This window comes from Rutidosis leptorrhynchoides, chromosome 3 (genome assembly GCF_046630445.1).
Source record: "Rutidosis leptorrhynchoides isolate AG116_Rl617_1_P2 chromosome 3, CSIRO_AGI_Rlap_v1, whole genome shotgun sequence".
In the NCBI taxonomy this organism is placed as follows: domain Eukaryota; kingdom Viridiplantae; phylum Streptophyta; class Magnoliopsida; order Asterales; family Asteraceae; genus Rutidosis; species Rutidosis leptorrhynchoides.
This window is the reverse complement of record NC_092335.1, coordinates 278,530,661-278,536,627: the sequence shown is the minus strand read 5'-3', so window position 1 is coordinate 278,536,627 and position 5,967 is coordinate 278,530,661. Positions and strand designations below refer to the sequence as shown.

At 32.3% G+C, this 5,967-nt stretch overlaps 1 non-coding gene across 1 annotated transcript; it reads right to left on the bottom strand.

Moving 5' to 3' along the window:
* Positions 1-297: 297 nt before the first annotated feature.
* LOC139903491 (small nucleolar RNA R71) lies at positions 298-404 on the bottom strand. The gene has a single exon (XR_011778307.1). It is a non-coding gene; the product is annotated as a small nucleolar RNA R71 (small nucleolar RNA).
* Positions 405-5,967: the final 5,563 nt, after the last annotated feature.

Sequence of the window (5,967 nt, the reverse complement as noted above, 5' to 3'; positions counted from 1 at the left end):
AATGCGCCAGATTATGAAATCAAAGGACAAATTCTACACATGGTGACTAATCAATGCCAATTTAGTGGTGCGCCGAAGGAAGATCCAAATGAACATCTTCGTACCTTTAATAGGATCTGCACTCTATTTAAAATCCGAGAAGTGGAGGATGAACAGATATATCTCATGTTATTTCCCTGGACTTTAAAGGGAGAAGCCAAAGATTGGTTGGAATCGTTACCTGAAGGGGCGATTGATACATGGGACGTTTTAGTTGAAAAATTTCTTAAACAATTCTTTCCGGTATCTAAAGCCGTAAGACTTCAAGGAGAAATTGTTACGTTCACACAGAAGCCAAATGAAACTCTATATGAGGCGTGGACAAGATTTGAAAAGTTATTAAGAGGATGTCCGCAACATGGTTTAGACACCTGTCAAATAGTACAAATATTCTACCAAGGATGCGACATCACTACAAGAAAAGACATCGATATAGCAGCTGGTGGTTCTATTATGAAGAAAACCGAAACTGATGCTTACAAAATTATTGATAACACTGCTTCCCACTCACATGAGTGGCACCAAGAAAAAGATATCGCTAGATCATCTAAAGCAGCTAGAGCCGATTCTAGCCATGACTTAGATTCCATTTCCGCAAAGATAGATGCTGTCGAGAGACGAATAGAAAAGATGACTAAAGATATCCACTCAATACGAATTAGTTGTGAGCAGTGTGGAGGACCACATTTGACAAAAGATTGTCTCAGTATTGAATTAACAATGGAACAAAGAGAGAATGTTTCATATCTAAACCAAAGGCCTGGAAATAATTATCAGAATAATTATCAACCGCCAAGACCAATTTACAATCAAAACCAGAATTATAATCGAAATATTCCATACAACAACCAACAAGGTCCTAACAATCAACAAGTATCCAATAATACTTACAATCAGCAAAGACCTAATTTTCAAAACAAACCACCACAAACCAATGATAAAAAGCCGAATTTAGAAGATATGATGACAAAGCTAGTTGAAACTCAAACGCAGTTTTTCACATCTCAAAAACAAACTAATGAACAAAATGCTCAAGCATTTAGAAATCAACAAGCTTCTATTCAAAACTTGGAACAAGAAGTAAGTAACCTAGCAAGGTTAATAGGTGAAAGAAAATCGGGAAGTTTACCTAGTGATACAAATGCTAACCCCCGGAATGAAACAGCTAAAGCCATTACCACAAGAAGTGGTACAACACTTAAACCACCTGAAATACCTGTAACTTCTGATGAAGCTATTCCTACTCCACAAGAACCACAACCTGATCAAGATAAGGAAAAAGAACCGGTAGTTGAAAAGGTTAATGAAGATAACACAGTTAAGGCTAAACCTTATGTTAAACCATACCAACCACCACTTCCTTACCCGAGTAAAATGAAAAAAGAGAAACTTGAAGCCGAGCAATCCAAATTCTTGGATATGTTTAAACAGATAAATGTAAATCTTCCTTCATTGATGTGATTTCAGGAATGCCTAGATATGCTAAATTTCTAAAAGATCTAATCTCAAATAGAAAGAAAATGGAAGAACTCTCGGCTGTTACTATGAATGCTAATTGTTCAGCAGTGCTGTTGAATAAGATACCAGAAAAATTATCTGATCCAGGAAGTTTCACAATTCCATGTTTTCTGGGTAGTCTTAGTTCAATAGAAGCATTGGCAGACTTAGGTGCTAGTATAAATTTAATGTCGTATTCATTATACGCTAAACTAGACCTTGTGTAGTGACCCGAACTTTTCCATGTTTATATATATTAATTGAGATTGATATTTACATGATTAAATGTTTCCAACATTTTAAGCAATCAAACTTGTTAAGACTTGATTAATTGAAATATGTTTCATATAGACAATTGACCACCCAAGTTGACCGGTGATTCACGAACGTTAAAACTTGTAAAAACTATACGATGACATATATATGGTTATATATATAGTTAACATGTTTTTATTATAAGTATGTATCTCATTAGGTATTTTAACAATGAGTTATATACATAAAAATGAGACTATTAATTTAAGAAACTCGAAAACGATATATATAACGATTATCGTTATAACAACGTCTTACTAGGTACATATGAATCATATTAAGATATTGATACACTTGGTTAATTATGTTAAATGATAAGTAAATATATTATTAAGTGTATTAACAATGAAATACATATGTACAAATAAGACTACCAACTTAATGATTTCGAAACGAGACATATATGTAACGATTATCGTTGTAACGACATTTAACTGTATATACATCATACTAAGATATATTATATATCATAATATCATGATAATATAATAATTTAACATCTCATTTGTTATAATAAACAATGGGTTAACAACATTCAACAAGATCGTTAACCTAAAGGTTTCAAAACAACAATTACATGTAATGACTAACGATGACTTAACGACTCAGTTAAAATGTATATACATGTAGTATTTTAATATGTATTCATACACTTTTTAAAGACTTCAAGACACTTATCAAAATACTTCTACTTAACAAAAATGCTTACAATTACATCCTCGTTCAGTTTCATCAACAATTCTACTCGTATGCACCCGTATTCGTACTCGTACAATACACAGCTTTTAGATGTATGTACTATTGGTATATACACTCCAATGATCAGCTCTTAGCAGCCCATGTGAGTCACCTAACACATGTGGGAACCATCATTTGGCAACTAGCATGAAATATCTCATAAAATTACAAAAATATGAGTAATCATTCATGACTTATTTACATGAAAACAAAATTACATATCCTTTATATCTAATCCATACACCAACGATCAAAAACACCTACAAACACTTTCATTCTTCAATTTTCTTCATCTAATTGATCTCTCTCAAGTTCTATCTTCAAGTTCTAAGTGTTCTTCATATATTTTACAAGTTCTCGTTACATAAAATCAAGAATACTTTCAAGTTTGCTAGCTCACTTCCAATCTTGTAAGGTGATCATCCAACCTCAAGAAATCTTTGTTTCTTACAGTAGGTTATCATTCTAATACAAGGTAATAATCATATTCAAACTTTGGTTCAATTTCTATAACTATAACAATCTTATTTCAAGTGATGATCTTACTTGAACTTGTTTTCGTGTCATGATTCTGCTTCAAGAACTTCGAGCCATCCAAGGATCCGTTGAAGCTAGATCCATTTTTCTCTTTTCCAGTAGGTTTATCCAAGGAACTTAAGTTAGTAATGATGTTCATAACATCATTCGATTCATACATATAAAGCTATCTTATTCGAAGGTTTAAACTTGTAATCACTAGAATATAGTTTAGTTAATTCTAAACTTGTTCGCAAACAAAAGTTAATCCTTCTAACTTGACTTTTAAAATCAACTAAACACATGTTCTATATCTATATGATATGCTAACTTAATGATTTAAAACCTGGAAACACGAAAAACACCGTAAAACTGGATTTACGCCGTCGTAGTAACACCGCGGGCTGTTTTGGGTTAGTTAATTAAAAACTATGATAAACTTTGATTTAAAAGTTTTTATTCTGAGAAAATGATTTTTATTATGAACATGAAACTATATCCAAAAATTATGGTTAAACTCAAAGTGGAAGTATGTTTTCTAAAATGGTCATCTAGACGTCGTTCTTTCGACTGAAATGACTACCTTTACAAAAACGACTTGTAACTTATTTTTCCGACTATAAACCTATAATTTTTCTGTTTGGATTCATAAAATAGAGTTCAATATGAAACCATAGCAATTTTATTCACTCAAAACGGATTTAAAATGAAGAAGTTATGGGTAAAACAAGATTGGATAATTTTTCTCATTTTAGCTACGTGAAAATTGGTAACAAATCTATTCCAACCATAACTTAATCAACTTGTATCGTATATTATGTAATCTTGAGATACCATAGACACGTATACAATGTTTCGACCTATCATGTCGACACATCTATATATATTTCGGAACAACCATAGACACTCTATATGTGAATGTTGGAGTTAGCTATACAGGGTTGAGGTTGATTCCAAAATATATATAGTTTGAGTTGTGATCAATACTGAGATACGTATACACTGGGTCGTGGATTGATTCAAGATAATATTTATCGATTTATTTCTGTACATCTAACTGTGGACAACTAGTTGTAGGTTACTAACGAGGACAGCTGACTTAATAAACTTAAAACATCAAAATATATTAAAAGTGTTGTAAATATATTTTGAACATACTTTGATATATATGTATATATTGTTATAGGTTCGTGAATCAACCAGTGGCCAAGTCTTACTTCCCGACGAAGTAAAAATCTGTGAAAGTGAGTTATAGTCCCACTTTTAAAATCTAATATTTTTGGGATGAGAATACATGCAGGTTTTATAAATGATTTACAAAATAGACACAAGTACGTGAAACTACATTCTATGGTTGAATTATCGAAATCGAATATGCCCCTTTTTATTAAGTCTGGTAATCTAAGAATTAGGGAACAGACACCCTAATTGACGCGAATCCTAAAGATAGATCTATTGGGCTTAACAAACCCCATCCAAAGTATCGGATGCTTTAGTACTTCGAAATTTATATCATATCCGAAGGGTGTCCCGGAATGATGGGGATATTCTTATATATGCATCTTGTTAATGTCGGTTACCAGGTGTTCACCATATGAATGATTTTTATCTCTATGTTTGGGATGTGTATTGAAATATGAAATCTTGTGGTCTATTATTATGATTTGATATATATAGGTTAAACCTATAACTCACCAACATTTTTGTTGACGTTTTAAGCATGTTTATTCTCAGGTGATTATTAAGAGCTTCCGCTGTCGCATACTTAAATAAGGACGAGATTTGGAGTCCATGCTTGTATGATATTGTGTAAAAACTGCATTCAAGAAACTTATTTTGTTGTAACATATTTGTATTGTAAACCATTATGTAATGGTCGTGTGTAAACAGGATATTTTAGATTATCATTATTTGATAATCTACGTAAACCTTTTTAAACCTTTATTGATGAAATAAAGGTTATGGTTTGTTTTAAAAATGAATGCAGTCTTTGAAAAACGTCTCATATAGAGGTCAAAACCTCGCAACGAAATCAATTAATATGGAACGTTTTTAATCAATAAGAACGGGACATTTCACCTTGGTGAATTGAAACCAACAAGAATAAGTATACAACTAGCCGATAGATCAATAAAATATCCTAGAGGGATAATGGAGAACATGCTAGTTAAAGTTGGTACTTTAGTATTTCCAGTAGATTTTGTTGTTCTGGACATGGAAGAAGATTCTCAAGTTCCTCTCATATTAGGAAGACCATTCTTAAACACGGCTAAAGCAATGATAGACGTGTTCGGTAAGAAATTGACCCTAAGTATAGAGGATGAGAGTGTTACCTTTTCAGTTAATAGAGCAATGCAACAACCGCAATCTGCAGATGATACATGTTATTATATTCAAACTATAGATTCACATGCAGAATTATTAGAAGAATTTCCAGAATTACAAGGAACAGGAGAATGTTCTTTAGGAGAAGGAACTGAACCAATTGATGAAGCTGAAATGTTAGCTACACTAATAGCTAATGGATATGAACCAACAACAGAAGAAATTCAAATGCTAAAAGAAGAAGACAGATATCGATATAAATCATCGATAGAAGAACCTCCGAAATTAGAGTTAAAGCCACTTCCAAACCATTTGGAATACGCTTATTTAAATGGTGAATCTGAATTACCTGTAATAATATCGTCTTCTCTTACTAAAAATGAGAAATCACAACTCATTTCTGTGTTGAAAGCTCATAAACCAGCCATTGCATGGAAGATTCATGATATAAAAGGAATAAGTCCTTCGTATTGCACACATAAAATCCTTATGGAAGAAGGTCATAAAACGTATGTGCAACGCCAATGAAGACTAAAT